The following is a 23,154-nucleotide window of genomic DNA, read 5'->3' as shown; positions in this document are numbered from 1 at the left end:
ATACACACACCACCTCCCATGGGCTGAGCTACCCATGATCAGGTTGGTCGTAGCTACTTAAATAAGAGCTTATGCTAGATAATCTTACGCCCTTGCCTCTAATATACATAAGACGCACATTTAATATTTTAATTATTTTACTTTTATTTTATTTTGTTCTATATACTTGTTTTTTGATATCTGTAAATGATCGCGAGTTAATGGCGCAATTAGCAGATTAGGTTGCCTGTTTATATATATTGATTTATACCGATTGTGGCGATGGCAGACCCGCACAAATACTGTGGATAGTATGACTACGGTACATTATGGCCACAGCCAGGATAATAGGGTGTAAATATGCAAACAGGATAAACCCAAGGTTACACCTCCTGTAAGATCGGATTCGATGGGAACCCCGCATGAAAAATATGATTGGCTACTGCCGTTAGTGGGTGGGGTTTTGCATATTGAAACCTACTATATAGGCCACCTTCTGCTGTATGCGTGCACCCGCTTCTGATGACGTAATATGACGAAACGCGCGTAAAGCGGATACACGCACACACGCACGCACTTCCGGTTTCTAGCTTGAGTATCAGTGGAACGCACGCCGGTCCCAGGCGTTAGCCGATACTTCCTGACTTACCCAGTGCAGCGACGGAGCTATGCTAACAGGCTGTTAGCTGCTCTACTTACATCTTTTTGCTTTTAAAACTTTTATTTCATAGAGCAACCACCCCCGCTCTAGCTTATTTTTATGCTCACTCTTTTATTATATTTTTGATGTACCCTGCATGCTTTTGTGAGTGCTAATAAACCAAGCACTTATTCCAACATACCACGCTATGTCAGTGTGTTTTTTTCTCCGGAGGGCTGCTGGTTTTTAAAACAACTACTCACCTTGGATCCGGATTAAACACCACTACTACATCTAGGAGGTCCCAAGTATAACTGAGGAACTACGGGAGACCACTGAGCCGTCCGAGGCTGACTACTTGCACTTTACCCCTGCAGGGGCTAGTGCCTCTGGTAAGTGGGGACCCATAAGGGGGAGCACCGTGACCACTGCGTGCAAGTTCCACTACTGTATACCTGAGCACTCACCTTCACAGGTGCACCTTTAACAGCACGGACTTTACCACTCCCTGGATGGCCTTTTTCATATTTTTGTTGCAATAAGTTTTTTTTTTTTTTTTTTTTTTTTCACTGCATATATATTGCTGGACTATATTTTTCTGTACTATATATACATACTATTGGACTATTACAATATATATGTTTAGTTATAAGTACCACAATTTTTCCTTTTTGTCACATGCTCATCTTTTTTGTCACATGTATTTTGTCATACATATTTTACTAGTATTATTTATTTGTATTTATAGCATAGTGGAGCCCTCACAGGCTATTTTTATAGCCTATAAGTGATATTCTTACCTACCTCTACCCCATAATATATATATGTGGTGGGGCATTCTATTTAATATTGTTTTGTTACTATCACCATATTATTTTGTCGGAACACAGGTCTGTTTTCACTTACTGTATTGACCACTTGATTACTACACGTTACCTCATACCCATTTGGGTCACTGTTCACAATTCTTGCTGTGTCCAGTTGTAGGTAGGGCAGCGCCACCACCCCTCCCTACGTTCATTCATTTATTCTTTTACTATCCCCTATGGGGATTTGTTTTTGGGGGGCTGCAGCCTGATTATGGATTATTGATTATTTTGATTATTTTACCTACCGTTTTTCCTGGATTTGATTAGATATTTGTCTAGTATCTACTGCCATTTATATCAGCCTGGTCAGATCCTAAGCGCGGATTAACCCCTACCCTACTGAAAAAGTTTAATGTCCACACTTTACACTCCTTTTTCTAAGATTTATTTGCGGAATATGTTAACCACTTGACAACTGGGCACTTAAACACCCTTAATAACCAGACCAATTTTCAGCTTTTGGTGCTCTCACGTTTTGAATGACAATAACTCAGTCATACAACACTGTAACCAAATGAAATTTTTGTCCTTTTTTTCCCACAAATAGAGCTTTCTTTTGGTGGTATTTGATCACCTCTGCGTTTTTTTTTTCCCGCTATTAATGAAAAAAGAACGAAAATTTTGTAAAAAAATGAATTTTTCTTCATTTCTATCATATCATTTTGTAAAAAAGTAATTTTCCTCATACATTTGGCCTAAAATGCATACTGCTACATATTTTTGGTAAAAAAAAAAAAAAAAATTTGGATATTATTTAGTCTGGGTGAAAGTTATAGGGTCTACAAGCTTTGGTACCAATTTCTGAAAATTGAACAATTTGATCACACCTGAAGTACTGACAGCTTCTCTCATTTCTTGAGACCCTAACAAGCCAATAAAGTACAAATACCCCCCAAATGACCCCTTTTTGGAAAGTAGACATTCCAAGGTAGTTAGTAAGAGTCATAGTTAGTTTTTTGAAGTTGCCATTTTTTCCCACAATTCTTTGCAAAATTAAGATTTTTTTTTTTTTTTTTTTTCATACCAATATTGTCATTATAACAGGTTATTTCTCTCACATGGCATGTATATTCCACAAATGACACCCCAAAATATATTCTACTGCTCCTCCTGAGTATGGCGATACCACATGTGTGAGACTTTTACACAGCGTGGCCACATACAGAGGCCCAACACCGAAGTAGCAACTTCAAGCATTCTAGGAGCATAAATTACACATCTAATCTCTCAACCACCTATTACACTTTTGAAGGCCCTGGAGCACCAGGACAATGGAAACGCCCACAAAGTGACCCCATTTTGGAAAGCTAACACCCCAACGTATAATCTATGAGGCATAATGAGTCTTTTGAACAGTTCATTTTTTTGCAGATGTTTTTGGAAAATGTGGAAAAAAAATGAAAACGCATTTTTTTTACACAAAGTTGTCCATTTATAGGATATTTCCAACACATAGCATGTACATAGCAAAAATTACACCCCAAAATATATTCTGCTGCTCCTCCTGAGTATGGCGATACCACATGTGTGAGACTTTTACACAGCGTGGCCACATACAGAGGCCCAACACCGAAGTAGCAACTTCAAGCATTCTAGGAGCATAAATTACACATCTAATCTCTCAACCACCTATTACACTTTTGAAGGCCCTGGAGCACCAGGACAATGGAAACGCCCACAAAGTGACCCCATTTTGGAAAGCTAACACCCCAACGTATAATCTATGAGGCATAATGAGTCTTTTGAACAGTTCATTTTTTTGCAGATGTTTTTGGAAAATGTGGAAAAAAAATGAAAACGCATTTTTTTTACACAAAGTTGTCCATTTATAGGATATTTCCAACACATAGCATGTACATAGCAAAAATTACACCCCAAAATATATTCTGCTGCTCCTCCTGAGTATGGCGATACCACATGTGTGAGACTTTTACACAGCGTGGCCACATACAGAGGCCCAACACCGAAGTAGCAACTTCAAGCATTCTAGGAGCATAAATTACACATCTAATCTCTCAACCACCTATTACACTTTTGAAGGCCCTGGAGCACCAGGACAATGGAAACGCCCACAAAGTGACCCCATTTTGGAAAGCTAACACCCCAACGTATAATCTATGAGGCATAATGAGTCTTTTGAACAGTTCATTTTTTTGCAGATGTTTTTGGAAAATGTGGAAAAAAAATGAAAACGCATTTTTTTTACACAAAGTTGTCCATTTATAGGATATTTCCAACACATAGCATGTACATAGCAAAAATTACACCCCAAAATATATTCTGCTGCTCCTCCTGAGTATGGCGATACCACATGTGTGAGACTTTTATACAGCGTGGCCACATACAGAGGCCCAACACCGAAGTAGCAACTTCAAGCATTCTAGGAGCATAAATTACACATCTAATCTCTCAACCACCTATTACACTTTTGAAGGCCCTGGAGCACCAGGACAATGGAAACGCCCACAAAGTGACCCCATTTTGGAAAGCTAACACCCCAACGTATAATCTATGAGGCATAATGAGTCTTTTGAACAGTTTATTTTTTTGCAGATGTTTTTGGAAAATGTGGAAAAAAAATTAAAACGCATTTTTTTTACACAAAGTTGTCCATTTATAGGATATTTCCAACACATAGCATGTACATAGCAAAAATTACACCCCAAAATGTATTCTGCTGCTTCTCCTGAGTATGGCGATACCACATGTGTGAGACTTTTACACAGCGTGGCCACATACAGAGGCCCAACACCGAAGTAGCAACTTCAAGCATTCTAGGAGCATAAATTACACATCTAATCTCTCAACCACCTATTACACTTTTGAAGGCCCTGGAGCACCAGGACAATGGAAACGCCCACAAAGTGACCCCATTTTGGAAAGCTAACACCCCAACGTATAATCTATGAGGCATAATGAGTCTTTTGAACAGTTCATTTTTTTGCAGATGTTTTTGGAAAATGTGGAAAAAAAATGAAAACGCATTTTTTTTACACAAAGTTGTCCATTTATAGGATATTTCCAACACATAGCATGTACATAGCAAAAATTACACCCCAAAATATATTCTGCTGCTCCTCCTGAGTATGGCGATACCACATGTGTGAGACTTTTACACAGCCTGGCCACATAGAGACCCAACATCCAAGAAGCACCATCAGGTGTTGTAGGGACACAAATTACACATCCAATTTCCTTACAATCTATCACATTTTTGAAGGCCCTTCATATTTCTAACACAGCATGTACATACCAAGAATTACACCCTAAAATACATTCTGCTGAGTAATGGGTACAAAAAAAAAGGATTACCTGTGTTTTTAGTAGTGCAATTGTCCACAGGAGGAGAGCCCTGATCCAGGCAGCAGGCAGGGACGTGGTCAGCGACAATTAATGGAATTGTCCAGGCAGCAATATTGTTCATAGTCGGTACATAGCCAGCAGTGCCAAAATATTGGTCCTGGTAGTAAGGCCAGGAAAGAATGGGGACAGGGGTAGAGGCTTCTCCCACCCAAATCTCTTTGAAGCCTCCGGGCAACCAGACCCTAATCTGGGAATGAGAAAACTAAAAAATTAGTTTTTTCATCCAGAAAAACAATTCTGGAGCCCCTCACATGTGTGAGACTCCTGTGTTCCCACTAGCATAGCAGGGTAAAAGATCAATCCAAGGGGCAGGCAAAAAACGTGGTCAAACAGTCCAGGGTCAATTCCAGAGCAGGCAGATGTAGGTACAGTTTAGGGTTAGGCAAAAGAGTGGTCGTATAACAAGCCAGGGTCAGTTCCAGAGAAAGCAGAGGTATTTTTAGCATTAGGCAAAATCGTGGTCGTATAACAGTCCAGGGTCGGTTCCGGAGAAGGCAGAGGTATGTAGAGTGCAGTGGCATAAGGGGTGTGGAGGAAAATGACAGGGAATTTGAATTTTGTTTACCTAATAATTTTCAATAGTGTGGTAACGGCGGAAACATGCACCTAAACAGAGGCCTGGTTGGGAGGGACAATCGGGACAATAAACTGTTGTGTCTCTTCTGACTCCTCCTCTGGCGCACACCCGACATTTCTTCTGACGGGCTGTACCTGTTCGACGGGGGGGGATTTTGTCAGGAAAGTGCCGTTCGTGAAGTCTGCTCACGCAATCAGTGCGAAGAATGTCTGGTGGCATTTCAGGGAACAAAAGGGCGGTGATAACGTCTTCTTGGTAGAGTAGATATGGAACGGGATTCTGTGTTGCTTTTTTGTAGATAACATAAGAGTTATAGAAGGCCAAACTGAAAAAGTAAATGGACACTTTTTTATACCAGTGACGGGATTTTCGGGAGGGAAGATAGGGTTCAATCATCTGGTCATTGAAGTCTACGCCACCCATAAATAAATTGTAGTCGTAGACACAAGATGGTTTCTGCACTGGGCCGCTTCTTTTGGGGACTTCCACGTAGGTGTCATTGTGGATGGTGGTGAGCATGTGGACATCTCGTCTGTCCCTCCACTTGACAGCCAATAGCTCCTGGTTCCGTAAAGACGTCGTCTCTCCTCGTCTCAGCTTCTGATTCACCAATTTTTGGGGGAAGCCCTTTCTGTTTATTCTCACTGTGCCACATGCTGGGGTGTCTCTCCGGTAAAGATTTCTAAACAGGGGCAAGCTGGTATAAAAATTGTCCACGTAAAGGTGGTATCCTTTTCCAAGTAGTGGATAGATGAGCTCCCAGACGACTTTTCCACTTGTTCCGATGTATTCGGGGCATTCGGGGTGATGTAGTTGGGAGTCCTTCCCTTCGTAAACAATGAAGGAGTAGATGTACCCCGTGTCTCGGTCACACAGTTTGTACATCTTCACCCCATATCGGGCCCTTTTGCTTGGGATGAATTGTTTGATGCCCAGCCTGCCGTGGAATTTTACAAGGGACTCATCTATTGATATATTTTGTTGAGGGGTATATAACTGGGGGAATTTTTCAGAAATTTTTTTTAGAAGTGGCCGAATTTTAAATAATTTGTCAAAAGCAGGGTCATTTCGGGGAGGGCACTGGGTGTTGTCATTATAGTGGAGGAACTGTAGAATCATGAAGTATCGGGATCTGGGCATACGGGATGAGAAGACGGGCATGTGGTGGATGGCTTTGGTAGACCAATAGGCGTACCCTTTGTTTTTTTTTGAGAGACCCATATTGAAGGTCAGGCCTAAGAATATTTTAAACTCCTCTACGGTCAGGTCTCTCCAATGAAAGGGGCGGGCATAGCTGGAATCGGGGTTGCTTAGAATAAATTGCTGAGCGTAGAGATTGCACTGGGCCACAATAGATGACAATAATTCGTCTGTAAAAACTAAATGAAAAACACCTGGTTGGGCGGTGAAAGGGGGGATACTTGATGCTCCAGAATTCGAAGGCAGCCACAGGGGGTTTTGAAGGCCATAGGGAAGGCTGGCATGGCCCCTATCCCTTTGGGGCAGAGAGGACACCCTACTGGTGCCTGACCTTTGTTGCACTGCTTGCGGGGTGGACGGCACTGCTTGCGGGGTGGACGGCACTGCTTGCGGGGTGGACGGCACTGCTTGCGGGGTGGACGGCACTGCTTGCGGGGTGGACGGCACTGCTTGCGAGGTGGACGGCACTGCTCGCGAGGTGGACGGCACTGCTTGCGAGGTGGACGGCACTGCACTAGTAGTAGGCTGCTCCACGCCAGAACGCCTTCTTTTAACGGGCACAGGTTCCTCCTCTGAATCAGTATCAGACCCGCTTCCTGTTACGGGCTCATAGGCCGAATCGGAATCGGACAGAGACTCCTCACAGCTGTCATCAGACGCCCATAGTTTCTGGAAGGCCTGCTCGGTGGTAAAAAAAAATTTTGCCATACTGGTGGCTAGTGAGGCTGGACTGCAGAACACTGGATGGCACTAGTGGGGCACAGATGGCACTGCCTGGGGCACAGATGGCACTTCCTGGGGGACAGATGGCACTTCCTAGGGGACAGATGGCACTGCTGGGGTAAAGATGGGGCACTGCTGGGCACTGCTGGGGATTGCTGGGCACTGCTGGCACTTACTATTGATTTGAAAAAATCTCTCTCCTCTCCTCTCACGCTGCAACGGTGTGAGGAGAGGAGAGAGATGACCTGCATGTGACCCAGCCGCAGGGTTTGTTTACAAATGTGATCGCGCCGTCATTGGACGGCGCGATCACGTGGTAAGGAGCCGCGTCCATTGGCTCCTTACCGCGAGTGCTGTTGCTGCGGGTCCCGTAGACCCGGCGAGCACCGGCGATCGCGTGTGCGCGCCCGCTCGGGCGCGCACAACGCAGTCTCTGGGAGGACGTACATTGACGCCCTCCTAGAGTACAGTAACCGCTCTGTAGCCGTATTTTGGCTATAGGGCGGTTACCAACTGGTTAAGGAAAGAAGAAGTGGTTGAAGGGGTGGAAGGGTAAACAGGTAGATAGGTTCAGGCGTATAATCTCAATTAGGAAACACTCCTGCTTCCAGCAAACAGTTCTTGTCGCCATTCTAGCTAGAGTGGGTATTGCTCACCCAGATAGATCCCTCTCACTGGCCTAGCAGCCGGAATGGCGCACGGAATAAAGTACAGTCTCTGCCACAGACCTTCCTTTATAAGAAGACACTTTCGGTCCAGAATCCCCTGACACAGGATTCAGCACCCAGATGTCTCCAGATTAACTTCTGTAGAACTCAAATCTGAGAGGCGATCACCATCAACCCTCTCAGTGTATGGTGCATCCTTCGATGAAGTTTCCAGGCCTTCTCCCAAGATACCAGCCTTTTGCATGGTCCTCTCCAGGATAGGTCCTCCCCTGGCTTCCTTCATCCAGTGGCTTCTTCCCTCCAGGACAGACAGCACAGGGTCACCTTAAAAGTGTAGACCCAGTCTGACTACTGGGCCTACTTAGCCCCATAGCCAGGATTTCAGGAGCACGCACCCCCATCCAGGTGAGCCACGAGGTGGTGGGACGACAGACCGATGACCCTGGTCCAATGGCGTCTGTCCCTTAAGTACCCCTCCCCAGCTTGCACAGCAGCACAATCACCCCCACTGATTGGCTGCCGAGGGGGACACCCAATACACCCTGACTCTGCTGCTGCCACCCTTGGCCTGGAATGGTAATAACACCCCCAGGCGAACAATGATGGTCACTCCCAGCACAGCCATGGCTGGAACAGAGGCTAAATTTGGTCAAAATGACACATGTCTGAATCAGCTAACACTCAGACCCCCTTCTAAATTTAAAGCAGCGCCTGCCTGACAGTAGTAGTCCGCTACATATTCCCCCTGCTAAATTAAACACTGTCCCCAGTGTCGAGAACCATGGCGTCTCAAGCCTGAGCGCCAACACCTGAACCCAAAAAAACCCGCTAGTGGCCGAAAAAGGGTTGAAACTACAGCTACAGCAGCGTTTTGCCACCGGTACGGCGACGCTCCTAAGGCGCTCCAAAGAAGCTGCTGGCAGGATTTTTTCTGACGCCTTACCAGTGCACCACCACCCGAGGGCTTTCACGCTGGAGTGAATGGAGGAGCTGTTTTAGGGCGCTTTGCAGGTGCTATTTTTAACGCTATAGCGCCTGCAAAACGCCCTCAGTGTGAAAGGGGTCTAAAGGAATAATAGTGATAAAAAAAGGCCTTGTGGATTTAATTAACTCTTTTTTGGGATAATTCTCATTTAAGGCGGTGTGTGTGTGTGTGTGGTATATATATATATATATATATATACACACAGACATATATATGCTGTATATAACATATTTCTTTACTGTAGCCGTTGATTGCAGCACTGTACAGTTGCCTGTAACTTGGTGGAGATTGCAGTCATCAGTTCTTTCCTTGTGATGTGCTATAAATCTCATGTGACATGTATTAAACCATTATCTACATTGTTCTGTAATTTCAATGTACCATAAACATCTGTACTAATTCAATGCAGTAAAAGTTATCTCTAAGGTACAGGCGAGCTACGCAGTACACTTGTTAAACTTTTTTACACAATCCAGAGTGACACATTTAGCCGGATTCAGAGAGTGTTATGCCGGCGTATCAGTAGATACGCCGTCGCAACTCTGAATCTGCGCCGTCGTACATTTAAGTGTATTCTCAAATTGAGATACACTTAAATGCAGCTAAGATACGACTGCCTGCGCCGTCGTATCTTAGCTGTCTAGTTCCGCCAGCCGCTAGGGGCGTGAATGCTGATTTACGCCTAGAATACGTAAATCAGCGAGATACGCCTATTCACGAACGTACGCTTGCCTGTCGCAGTAAAGATACGCCGTTTACGTAAGGTGTTTTCAGGCGTAGTTAGTCGAACAAATAGCTGGCCTAGCCAATGTTAAGTATGGACGTCGTTCCCGCGTCAAATTTTGAAAATTTTACGTCGTTTGCGTAAGTCGTCCGTGAATGGGGCTGGACGTAATTTACGTTCACGTCGAAACCAATACGTCCTTGCGGCGTACTTTGGAGCAATGCACACTGGGATATGTCCACGGACGGCGCATGCTCCGTTCGTTAAAAACGTCAATCACGTCAGGTCACGAATCATTAACATAAACACGCCCCCCTGTTCCACATTTGAATTAGGCGCGCTTAGGCCGGGCCAATTTACGCTATGCCGCTGTAACTTAGGAGGCAAGTGCTTTGTGAATACAGCACTTGCCTCTCTGACTTACAGCGGCGTAGCGTAAATGCGATACGCTACGCCTGCACAAAGATAAGCCAGTCTTTCTGAATCTGGCTAATTGTGTTTTAGTGAGCTTTGTTTAGTTCTAGTATTGTAATGCTGTGTTTTTATGTGTTTGTATATTTGTACATGCTTGCTGTACCATGTTTCCTATTGTTGTATGATAAACATAGATTTGTAGGTCTACCCTTTTTTGTTGCATTGACCTACAATCACCAGTGTATTAGACAAAAGTTTATAAGATAAAATCTCAGCCACCTAGTGTATTGGTCTCAATGGTCCATTGCCACCCTGCCACACCAGCTTTCCATAGAGACCACAAGTGACCATTTCAACACACGTTATGCAGGCTTGGTCCACTGTTGCCACTGGAGATGAACTTGGGCATCCTCTGAACTTATCTCTATCTGAATTTTCTAGTCGCAGTTGAAGGTGAAAACAGCATTCTATGGAGAAAAGGCAATTGCTTATGATACATATTACTTTCAATATATATATTTTCTTAAAGTGGAGTGGTTAAGCATATCCGCTCTGCAGTGTTACTGGGATTGAGGCATATTCTGCATATGGAATGACCACAATTAGATTGTAAACCCAAATGTTGCAGTTCCACTTATCTTCCACTAGAGGGAGAAGGATGCTATACAATGTAATGATTGTAAGGAAATTGTTACATTGCCAATAGTAAGTATGAGATCGTTTCAAGGAATCTTTTTAAAGGGAAACAGTAGCATGACTTCATTAAGCACACAATTTTTAAAGCCCTACTCTGGACAGCACAAAAGATTTCCCTAATAGTGCCCCCCACCCGCCCCCGTACTGCAAGGATTAAATGCGTGTTACGTAATACAAAAGCCGTCCGATCGAAATGCTGACGGTTCAGCTGGGACCAGACAATTTTTGAATCCATCTATGTCCAAGTTGGTTGTACTGCATCTGTTGATGAACCAGCCTGTGTTTTTTTTTTTTTTTTTTGTTAGTTCAATTACTGTATTCAGAATTTCTAATTTCAGAATACAATTGCGCAGTTCGAAGGGTTTCTTTCCTGTGATTGTGTTGATGGGGGAATCAAACGATTTTCATTCCTTTAACCCATTGTTGGCCAGCTTTACGCCTTCTCCTTATGTTACGGAGATTGGGAGAGGGAAAGAGTTTCTGTTGTCCAACAGGAAAGAACTGAGCAGGGCTGACACCATTGCTTGGCATTTCAGAGCAGAAGAAGCAAAACTGTCAGCTCAGAACAGAAAGTTAGGATTTTCTGGTAGATCCGCAGGTGTTTTCTGTACTTGCCACGTTTTTAAGGGGAAAATGTGCATGCGCTGCAGAGATGTACTACACATTTGGCAAGGCTGTGCTGTTTGTGTCAATGGACGTACACAGCCCTGCTTGGGAGCGTGGGCCAGTGGCGGTTCGTCCATAGAGGGCGCTGGAGTACCGCCCCCTCTGGCTCTCACCGCCACTGAGTCTAATAACATAGATTCATGCATTGCATGAATCTATGTTATTATCGCCGCTGCCGCTGTTCTATTCAGATGGTCGGCGCTCATGTCCGGCCATCTGAATAACGGCAGCTGGTTGGCTGTACGGAAGTGCTTATCAGAGCTAACGGCTCTGATAGGCTTTTCCGAGTACAGCCCTCGGGTCCCGGAAGCTTATACAAGGAACGCACTAGGGATGTGCTCCTTGTATAAGACTGACAGGCGTCTCAGCCAATCAGGTTCACCGGTTCTGGTAACCTGATTGGCTGAAGCGTCATCAAGGGCGGGAGAAGACATCGAGGGACGGTGGAAGCAGGATGGCTGACCCCAAAAAGGTAAGTGCCGGGCTGAAATGGGGAGGGGGCGTTTTACAGGGCACAGTGGCAGAATTTAACAGGGCACAGTGGCGAGTACAATTGATGGGCACAGTGGCGAGTACAATTGATGGGCATAGTGGTGACAACAATTGATGGGCACAGTGGTGACAACAATTGATGGGCACAGTGGTGACAACAATTGATGGGCACAGTGGTGACAACAATTCATGGGCACAGTGGTGACAACAATTCATGGGCACAATGATGACAACAATTCATGGGCACAGTGGTGACAACAATTCATGGGCACAGTGGTGACAACAATTCATGGGCACAGTGGTAACGTTTGATGGCATGGCACAGTGGCTGCGTTTGGCATGGCACAGTGGTGACAACAATTGATGGGCACAGTGGTGACAATTGATGGGCACAGTGGTGACAATTGATAGCACAGTGGCTGCGTGTAATGGCATGGCACAGTGGTGACAGTTGATTGGCACAGTGGCTGCGTTTGATGGCATGGCACAGTGGCGACAATTGATGGCACAGTGGCGACAATTGATGGCATGGCACAGTGGCTGCAATTGATGGGCACAGTAGCTGTGTATGATGGGCACAGTGGCTGCCTTTGATGGGCACAGTGACTGCAATTGATGGGCACAGTAGCTGTGTATGATGGGCACTGTGAGGCTGCAATTGTTTTTTTTTTTTTGGTTTGTTTGCGCCCCCCCAAAAAATTTGGAGCACTAGCCACCACTGGAGCCCACATGGGTGCCTTCTTGGCACTCAGAGAAGAAAAGGAGGGGAGAGCGATTGTGGAAGATTTCAGAACATGAGCTAAGGCACCATTGCACAGAGCAGGTAGTATTAGTTATTGCAATTTTTACATAGTTACATTGGTCCAGCTTGAACTGATATAAGTACGTATGTATGACACCCGTGGGATCCCTGAGGAAGCTGTAAATCACTGCATTAACATTAATACTATAGTAGTTGCTGCGTGGCATCTACTATGCCAAGCGGCTGCCCTGCTGTACAAAGAAGGTTGCGCTGTCAGCATTGGTACCATTCAGAGAATGCTTTTCATTTTCTAGATCAGTGGTCTCCAAATCTTCCAAACAAATGGCCAGTTTACTGTCTTTTAGACTTTAGGGTGGCCAGACTGTGGCCAATGGGGATAGTAAGTGTCCTGTATTCCGTGGCAGAAAATCAGTGCCTCAGAAGTAAATCAAGTACATAACGCCTGTGGGCATTATGATTAGGAATTGTGCTCGATATATTGGTGTCAATGGGAGGGATCAGGAGAGGGCTGGCAGGGGGGGCAGGGTGGAAATCTCCCCCTGGGCTGGTGACACTATGCACAGCCACCGGCCGCCACTACCAAATGCTGTTTTTGCAGAGCAGGAATATGCCTGCTGGAGCTCTGTTAACACAGGTCACGACCGCTGCTCACCTCCCACTGTGCAGCCGTGCCTGTGTCAGCTCCGATGGCTGCAGAGCTGAGCTATGTCTCGTCTCACACATAGCTCAGCCTCAGTGCACACCAGCGCTGACATTCCCTTCTCTCTCTGCACAGACACTAGGGGAGATAGAGCTCATCTGCTCCTCCTCCTTCTGAGTCTGCCCCGCCCACACTCCCCGGGCATGTGTGGGCACTGGACAGGAAGTTTGAACCCAAAAAAGCATCAGACAGCCTGCCTGCGCCTCAGCCTCCATCCTGGAAAGCTCACCCTCTCTAGTCTCTCCTGCCTCCCAGTGTATAAAAAGGGTGCTCTGTGGACTGTGTTAAGGGGGAGGGGGGGCAGGCTTTGGTGAGCAGAGAACCTCTTTACACAATAGTCCACAGCATGCACCCTTAAATCAAGTTTCCCAGAACATCCCCTACATCAGATCTGATGTACATGGGGTCTGTGTGGACTCTGATGTATATGGGGTCTGTGCGGACTCTGATGTAAGGGGAGGCTCTGTGCGGACTCTGATGTAAGGGGAGGCTCTGTGTGGACTCTGATGTAAGGGGGGCCTCTGTGCAGACTCTGATGTAAGGGGTGCCTCTGTGTGGACTCTGATGTAAGGGGGACCCTCTGTGCGGACTCTGATGTAAGGGGGGCCTCTGTGCGGACTCTGATGTAAGGGGGGCTTCTGTGCGGACTCTGATGTAAGGGGGGGCTCTGTGCGGACTCTTGTGATCATGAAAAATCTTAGACTGTTTTCCTGGGCCACTTGACTGGACTTGCCCCCCAGGCCTAAGGCTGCCAGCCCTCCCCTGGGAGGGATAGTGGCCAATCATTGGTATCAGTGGAAGGAATAGTGCCCCATCATTGGTGTCAGTGGGAGGAATAGTGCCCCATTATTGGTATCAGTGGGAGGAATAGTGCCCCATTATTGGTGATAGTGGGAAGAATAATGTCCCTTCATTGGGTAATATAAAGGAAAAAAGGGGGGTGAGTGGCCGCCCACTGGGTTAGTGGTGTGGTACTCAAAGTGCTAGGTGCATTTAGGCAATAGGATTAAAAAAAAAGTATCACACCACTAACCCAGTGGGCGGCAGCGCCACTCACCCCCCTTTTTTCCTTTATATTACCCAAATACCTAGACCCTGGTTTCAGGGACTTTGAGGGGAGGCAGCAGCTGAATTACGTCCTGAGCGCGGACATATTTAATTACTAGAATGTCCCTTCATTGACATCAGTGGGGGGAATTGAGCCCCAACATTGGTGTCAGTGGAAACAATAGTACCCCATCGCTGGTATTATGGGGAGAAATAGTGACCCATCATTGGTGTCGGGGGGGGGGGGGTAGTGCCCCATTGTTGGCATCGGTGGGATGAGATGTGCCCCATTGGTATCAGTGGGAAGAATAGTGCCCTATCATTAGTGTCAGTGGGAGGAGAAGTGCCCCATCAATGGTATTAGTGGGGAGGAATGGTGTCCCCTAATAAATGTCAGTGGGAGGAATAGTGTCCCAGCATTGGTATTATGGGGAGAAATAGTGCCTTATCAATGGTAGTATGGGAAGAAATCATGCCTCATCATTGGTGCCAGTGGAAGGGATAATGCCCCATCATTGATGTCAGTGAGAGGAATAGTGCCTCTTATTGGTGAGAGGAATAGTGCACCAAGGGCCAGATAAAGGCTAGCAAAGCCACATCTGGCCCCTGGGACGCAGTTTGGGGACCACTGTTCAAGATGAATGCAAAGTATTCTCTGATTGGACAAGGTGGAGACGTTATTCAATTAGAGAACAATTTGCCTTTATTAACCACTTGCTTACTGAGCACATAAACCCCCTTCGTTCCCAGGCGAAATTTCAGCTTCCGGCACTGCGCCGCTTTAACTGACATTTGCGTGGTCGTGGCTCCCAAACAAAATTGACATCCTTTTTTCCCCACAAATAGAGCTTTATTTTGGTGGTATTTGATCACCTCTGCGGTTTTTATTTTTTGCGCTATAAACAAAAAAAGAGCGACAATTTAAAAAAAATATATTTTTTTTTTACTTGTTGCTATAATAAATATCCCAATTTTTTTTTTTTTTTTTTTTAATTTTCTCAGTTAAGGCCGATACGTATTTTTCGACGTATTTTTGTAAAAAAAAAAAAAAATCGCAATAAGCGACTGGTTTGCGCAAAAGTTATAGCGCCTACAAAATGGGGAACAGAATTATGATTTTTTTATTATTATTTTTTTTTTCACTAGTAATGGCGGCGATCTGCGATTTTAATTGGGACTGCGATATTGCAGCGGACGTATCGGACACTTTTGACACAAATTTGGGACCATTCACATTTATACAGCGATCAGTGCTATAAAAATGCACTAATTACTGTATAAATGTGACTGGCAGGGAAGGGGTTAACACTAGGGGGTGAGGAAGGGGTTAAATGTGTATCCTGGGTGTGTTCTAACTGTGTGGGGGGAGGGGGTGACTGGGGGAGGTGACCGATGCTGTGTCCCTATGTAAAGGGACACAGATCGGTCTCCTCTCCTCTGACAGCACGTGGAGCTCTGTGTTTACACACAGAGCTCCACGTCCCTGCTGTCACCTGCTGTGTCACCGCCGATCGCATGTACCCGGCGGACATCGCGGCCGCCAGGTACTAACATCGGCTCTTCAGCGATGCGCCGGGACAGTGTTTACCCACTGTGCGCCCCCCCAGAGGTGTGCGCGGGTAATGCACTTTAAAAGACGTCCAAAGACGTCCACTTGGCACCTGAAAGCCGCGCTGTTGATGTCTTTTGACAATAGCACGGGTCTCAAGTGGTTAAGGAGATGAAAGTGTTCTCTGAATGTCACTCTTGGCAAGTGTGAAAGGGGTCTAAGGGGAAGACAGTTGGCACAGGACCCAGAAGCTAGTGGAGGTCACTGGGTTAGGGAAGTCTACTATACTGAATTCCAGTTTCTAGAGGGATCCAACAGGTATTGCACATATCAGCTCAAAATCAGGGTCACTTCTGCATTCAAACCAATAAGCTTCCAGGCTTTATTACCAAAGCTTAAATTGAACAAGCTGGGGTTAGAAGCTCATTGGTTTATATGCAGAAGTGACCCTGATTTTGCGCTTTCCAGCTTTAGTAAATAAACCCCATTGTGTACTTAAAAGTGGGGTTTGCCTGTACCCAGAAACCTCACGTTTAATCCAGATTTTTTTGTTCTTTGCGAAGTGTCATGTTTTTGGCACTAAACGTCCCTGGAACGAAGTCATCTGCTTAGCGTCACTTTATATTGTGCTAGCGGCCCGCGGGGAACACGGGGGTTAAGAGGGCAATCCCATTAAAGCTAATGATTAAAATAATGATTTCCCTGGTACTACTCATTAATTAGCAATGTTTGTTGCTCAAGGCGCTGCTTTCCTTTTGGTCCTAATGCATCGCAGGCTCCCCCCTAAGTTGTTTGCATTTACTAATGTCTGCCTCTGGTTTTCTTGAAACAACATTATTATATTAACTTGAAAATCATTCCCTTCTGTCACTCGCAAATAAATAAAGTCTGCCACAGGCAATCAGTCTGCTTGTTTAAGTGTTCAGGTACAAGAGATTATAATAATAATACTTCTTATTGCAGATATAACAGAGCATTGTGCAATCACAAACGCACAGCCACATGTATGTGTATTTCCTATGACGGTCAGCTCCATCTAGTGGTTATAATGCAGCATTTTCCTGATTGCAAATTTCAGGAAAATGCCACATTATGGCCATGAATAAACTATATCAAATGAATAAACCTATGGGAAAATTGTTGCTGAAATAATAGTCTGGCGACATCAATTAGTGTTTTCACATAAAAATGTATTGCAGGCAAACAATGATATTTGTGAAACTCCTGAGAACATTGATGCTCATGAATTAGTCCTTAACAGGACATTTTGGCCAGTGAGAAACATAAATACATAAATACTTTCCGGGAATCTCCATCCGTTTCCGTTCCTGACGTTATTTTTAGATCTTGACCTCTCTCCTCTTTTGTTCAGTGACCCCCTTACCCCATTTCCTCGCTCACAATCAGAAGACGTCAGCTGTCCTCGCTCAGCCCAGTGTGGGTTCCCGCGATTACTGGCTCCCCAGCGAGAGATAGAATTACTGTTTTCCTTTTAATATACTATATCATAATGGGAAAAATAACAACTGTTTTCCCCGAAGGACCCAGGAGAAATGATTAGGAAAGGGAGAGTGATAGAATAGGACATAAATAGAACAAATGACTAATAGGGGGTAAAAAAATGACTAAGGCTGATGAATATAGCGTTGGTGTTGTATGCATTATCTGGAGAATTTAAACCCCAAATCCAATTACAGTGGAACATCTCGGGCCAATCAACCCAAGAAGGGAAATTGTTTTGGATCTTCTAGGAATAGAGAAAATCTTTTTTTTGTTGTGTTCACAAAAGCAAACATGATCCTGAGTGCACAGAAGCAGTTGGGCTTATCCAGTACACATGAGTATTTTTTTAATTGGAAAATGCGCACAAAGAAATTCCTGACATGAAACAATATAGAACAGAACTGAAGGATTTTCAGGGAACCCTTGCTAAAACCATTCACCAGGGGTCAGTTGGAAAAAATGCCCCTACATTGGTTGCCAGTAGAAAGAATGACAGGAAAAGGGGGAAAGTAGTTTCTAGCCCCCCTTTTCCTCATGGGAAAGCGGCGGGTTAAACAGTTTTCAGGTTCCCCAGGGGAGCCTTATGCTCCCTCAGGGGAATTTGGCGGGCTCATTTGCCCTACAGATGACCTCTCACTGTGGGGGAATTTGGCGGGATCATTGCCCTACAGATGACCTTTAGGTGCTGGGGTGGAAAGCCCGGGAAAACCCAGTTTGAACTAGTCGGAACCAGCCCGGTTTTGGGCTATTTAAACCAGGGTTTCCGCTAGCTCAGGCTTATTCGCCTCAGAAGACTTAGGAGCTGTTCTTTACCCTCCCACCCTTTTTTTATAATATTTTGTCGCGGTGTTTAGTATGTGGTAGGTGGTAGTGTCACCTTTGTTTAAAAAAAATAAAGATTTTACAGCAACAAAGGGGGACTAGCTATATATTATATCATATTTATTTAATTTATGTTATTTATAAATAAAATTAATATTATTTATTAGCTTATGCTATTATTTTGGTTTAAAGCTGGGTAGTTGTATTGGCAGCCTGAGCCTTGGTGGCTAGGCTAGCTTTAAGGCTTATTTGAATGCTTATTTATGAAAATTTGTTGAAAGTATTTATTAACAATAATTTGAAAAAGCGGGAGTTCACCCATAAATTTTTTTTTACCCGTAGATTGATGCTCATTTTGTCTAGGGGAATTATCTAGTTGTTTTCCGAGCAGTACTTACCGTTGTAGAGAACGATCTTCTCCGCCGCTTCCGGGTATGGGTCTTCGGGAGTGGGCGTTCCTTCTTGATTGACATTCTTCCGACAGGCTTCCGACGGTCGCATCCATCGCGTCACGAGTAGCCGAAAGAAGCCGAACGTCGGTGCGGCTCTATACAGCGCCTGCGCACCGACGTTCGGCTACTTTCGGAAAATCGTGACGCGATGGATGCGACCGTCGGAAGCCTGTCGGAAGACTGTCAATCAAAATAGGAATGCCCACTCCTGCAGCCCATACCCGGAAGCGGCGGAGAAGATCGCTCTCTACAACGGTAAGTACAGCTTCGATTTTAAAACAACTAGCCGATTCCCCTAAACAAAATGAGCAGGAATCTAAGGGTAAAAAGTGGTGGTATTTCCGGGTGAACCTCCACTTTAAACAACCACGGCCTTTAACATCCAACAGTTGTTTGCTGTAGTTTATTTATTTTAAAGTATTAAGGGTTATTTCCCGTCTGCTGTCCCATGCCCCCCCTCATTCCATTTTGATGTCCAAGGATAGAATAAATGTGAGGCGCTGGACTCAAAATGAACTCCCTTTAAAAGAAAGATGGTGGTAGAATGACTTGAATTCAGCTGCACAAACCCACAATGTGGAAGGCATAACCCAGTGGTCTCCAAACTGTGGCTCAATCAGGGGCCAGATGCAGCCTGTTGCTTGCCTTTATTCGTCCCTTAGGACACTAATCATTTTGAGACACTATTCTGCCAACTGACACCAACAATGGGGCACCATTTCTCCAATTGACACCAACAATGGGGCACTATTCCTCTCAGTTATACCAACGGTTCCTCCCCCTAATAACAAATGTGGCGATGTTTACTCTCACTGATGCCAAAGAAATGTCCACTCCCACTGGCCACAGTCCAGCCCCCATAAAGTCTGAAGGACAATAAAATGGCCCTTTGTTTAGAATGTTTGGAGACCCCTGGTATAACCCATAGGGCAAGGGCCACCCAGATTGAGGCTTTAGAGCACCAAATGGTAATTTCAAAATGTCATAACCCTTTATTGTTGATAACAAAATTACATCAGGAAGACTGCTCCCCTTACATTGGTTGTCAGTGGGTAAAATGCCATTGGTGGTCAGAATGCTACCCTTTTATACAGCTAAATAGATCATTGGTGTCAAGCTGATGGCTCTGTCAAGGGTCATTAGATATGAGACTATGAAGACATCATCTGATAGATCGATCAGCCACAGCTCAAGGAATCCCTAGCAGGCTCTGAAAGAACCCTAGGATTCAATGGAACCCTCATTGAGAATAGCTGATATAGATGTAGCATTACCCCCAGTGGAGCTGCTGGCTTTTTGGGCGGCGTGTTACCTTGTGGCTCCTCCGTATTGAATGTAGTAGAAGTAAAGGAATGTCCAGACAGGTGCTCTTTGCTGTGCTCTTTATTACCCAGCCGGGTAAAAACTGTAAACTTGTGGTGAGGAAAGTAAAGCTGAAGAAGATAGGAGAATAGCAGTTTAAGGCGTGATAATAGGAAACAGTCCTGCTCCCAAACATAACACTTCTTATCACCACTCCCGCCGGAATGGGTTAATGTACTCGGACAGGCCTCTCTCACTGACCTGGCAGCCGGAGTATCACTCGGACATTTGTAGGATAAAGTCTCTGCCACAGACCCTCCTTGGTGAACTTGAACTTGGGAGAAAGTCTCTGCCACAGACCTCCCTCAGTGAGCCTCAGAAAGATACCTCTGCCACAGGTCCCCTCTGGGTTGACTTCTTGGAGATATGCCTCCTTAAATGAGTTACGTCTGGATCTCCTTCAACTTTTCGCCCAGGTACCGACCGACAGGTGATCAATCCCTCGGTGTCCGGCTACCTCGATCTCCGGTGGTTAGTCCAGGCCAGCCTCTCAATGGCGCTCCTCAGACTGACTCCCCACAATACGGCACCCAGCTTGGGATCTTCAAAGTGGGAACCCAGTCACTCACTGGGTCCCCGTTGCTGTTCAGATGCTCCGGGCCAACAGGGCCCCGGAACCAGGAACACCGTGTGGCACACACGTCCCGGCCAGGTAGGCCATAACACTGGGGCGCCATGATGTGGCCACCCTAAAGGTGGGTGCCACACTGGACGAAGAAGACCCAGAACCAATGGCGTCTGCCCCATAAATACCCCTCCCAGCATGCACAGCGAGGACAAATCCTCGTGATTGGCTGCTGGGAAAGAGCACCCAAACCTCGACTCCACTGCTGCCACCTGCAGGACCGGGGCTGGAAGAACACCCCAGTGCAACAGAATGGGCTCACAGCACAGCCAAGCTGAGACAGAGACCGCATTTTACTACTAACAATCTGGATCAGAGTTTAACTACACTCTGATCTACCCCTAAATTTAACTAGCACCAGTACTATAAAGTACATAGGCGCTACACAGAAGAATAGTATAATTTTTTCAGAATATCATAGGCACCAGAATTTACATGATTGTGTCATCTCTGAGCCGAATTTCAGTCCAGGAAGTAGATGGAGACCCTGGATAATGCCTGAAAAATGATGGCTCCATTCATCTTCAGAGAAAAGGGGATGAAAGGATTGTTAGTGGGAGTACTGTGATCTCTGTGAGAGGTAATAAATAACTGGCAGTGTTATATTTACACGTTGCTAAACAGGCTGCACCTAACATGATAAAATATATCTGGTGAGAGGTCCACTTTAATATTAACATGTAGACGCTGGCCTTGAGTGAATCATATTCAGCAAGTATTGGCTAAGCATTCAAGGGAAACCTATCATTAAATAAATATGTAGGCTGCTCAAAATACTAGTTGTCTGGTTGTCACAATACTTTGTTTGGCCCTGGCCTGGAACCAGTATGCAGCAAGAGAAACTGGCTCCATACTTACAAACGTGTTGCAATTAGCATGTTCAGAAATGGGTTAGTGATAACATCTTCTATATTCTTTTGGCTAGTGCTGAGCACTGCTGTATCCTGGCTTAGGCCAACAAGACCCAGGCCTAGGGCAGCACTTTGCAGGGGGGCAGCATGGAAAGAGTCCCCGCCAGCTTGCGCTACACTGTTAGTGTAATGCAAGCTGCTTCTAATTTTGACTGTCCTATCATCCTGGACCACAAACCTTCCTCACTGTGCTATATGTTTCCTGCTGCATCATTGACATGGTTAAATCTTCTTAATTATCTCCATAAAATTATCAGAAATTTGTGCCTAAAGTAAAACTATAGGCAACACTTTTTTTATTTTCATTTTGGATAAGGTTGGGTTATAGCCCCTGTCGGTTTATTTTTTACCATCCCTGTCCCATTGCAGAGATTTCCCTTCACTTCCTGCCCTATAGCCAAACAGGAAGTGACAGGAAATCTATGCAAATTAAGGAAATACAATGCCCCCCCCCCAAGCTCTAAGAACTAGTGTCCCCACTCGAAAATTTCAGGGTGGGTCTTAAACAGAAAGGGGTGTGGCCTTGACAGGAAGGGTGGGTCATATTTAAATTAGGGGGTGCACAAGTTTAGTCAGGCCTAGGGCAGTGCAAAACCTAAATACACTACTGGTGCTGAGCACCTTTTCTTGATGTCCTATAAGCACCCTTCAGCATTAAGCATTCAATAGTGTTAGCTGGAGCTTTAAAGCCCATTAGAACTTTGCATTTGTCAGCTAATCACATTTCTGCTGCATCAAAACAAATGTGTGCAAAGGCTTACAGTTCATTTTTTTTAAGAAGGAAGCCACAGTCTGAGTAGAAAAGCCTGTCCCCTGCCAGCATGCTTCAGAGAAGGACTCTTGCTCTGTGTGTGGAAGCAGTTGTCTCTCTGCAGAAATCTGGCCCCCAGATGCACTAGAGTTCTACAATCAGAAAGGCCCATGCTCCTTACTAATTGGGAAGCTCAGGTTCTAACTCAGCAGTAGGAGTGTTGGACCTCTGATGAGAAACCTCTGCTTACACTCAGCAAAGATCCTTCTTTGCAGTATGAAAGACAGATGCAGCGCTCACTTCAGGGTCCCAGAATAAACAAGTGAGGAATCTGAATAGTCGGGGCTCTCGAGCCAAGTGTCCTTCAAACACCTGAACAGAATCCAGATAGATAAGAAGAGCTGGCAACTCGCACATTCGTATCAAAGTTTTTATTTTACTACAGAATAGTGACAATCGCATCATGGCCTTTCGACTAAGATCAAGTGTAGTATCTGTTCTTATCAGTGTCCAGAAGGGGTGCTGTGCTGTCATTCTGGTTTGGAGCTGGAGTGGCTGACTAATGCTATGTACCCTTGCTGGAGTGATGGGGGCTCAGAAGGCTAGTACCGGCTGGAACAGAAATCAGGCTGTTGGGCTGTTTCCCACGGAAAAATTGGAAGAGCCCAGTTCC

The 23,154-nt window shown here is 45.2% G+C and overlaps 1 protein-coding gene and 1 pseudogene across 1 annotated transcript in view; both read left to right on the top strand.

Moving 5' to 3' along the window:
- The window catches only part of SYN3 (synapsin III), a 534,306-nt gene that overhangs the window by 353,337 nt on the left and 157,815 nt on the right, over positions 1–23,154 (top strand). The gene's annotated exons all lie outside the window — the stretch shown is intronic.
- Positions 22,937–23,059, top strand: LOC120934003 (annotated as a pseudogene).

This window comes from Rana temporaria, chromosome 3 (genome assembly GCF_905171775.1).
Source record: "Rana temporaria chromosome 3, aRanTem1.1, whole genome shotgun sequence".
Classification (NCBI taxonomy): domain Eukaryota; kingdom Metazoa; phylum Chordata; class Amphibia; order Anura; family Ranidae; genus Rana; species Rana temporaria.
This window is presented reverse-complemented; position numbering and strand designations above follow the sequence as displayed.